This window comes from Etheostoma spectabile, chromosome 17 (assembly GCF_008692095.1).
Source record: "Etheostoma spectabile isolate EspeVRDwgs_2016 chromosome 17, UIUC_Espe_1.0, whole genome shotgun sequence".
Taxonomy (NCBI): Eukaryota; Metazoa; Chordata; class Actinopteri; order Perciformes; family Percidae; genus Etheostoma; species Etheostoma spectabile.
In genome coordinates, this window is record NC_045749.1 from 2275095 (window position 1) to 2275371 (window position 277).

Consider the following 277-nt stretch of genomic DNA (forward strand, 5'->3'; position numbering starts at 1 on the left):
ATCTGTCCAATCGGAGTTTCTGTTGATGACTAAAACTACATGTTCCACCAAAACAACTTAATTCCTGAGACTATTCAGCAGCGGCACCGTGGCTCTGTCCGCCCAAGACGATTGTGATTGGTTTAACCCTTGTGTTGTCCTCCCGGGTCAAAAAGATTAACACTTGACATTTTACATTTTCAACGCTTTATTATTATTTTATATATTTCACCACCTTATTACCAAAAGTTTTCCTACTTTTTGGAATCCATGGTCAATAACCCTCATTTATATAGAA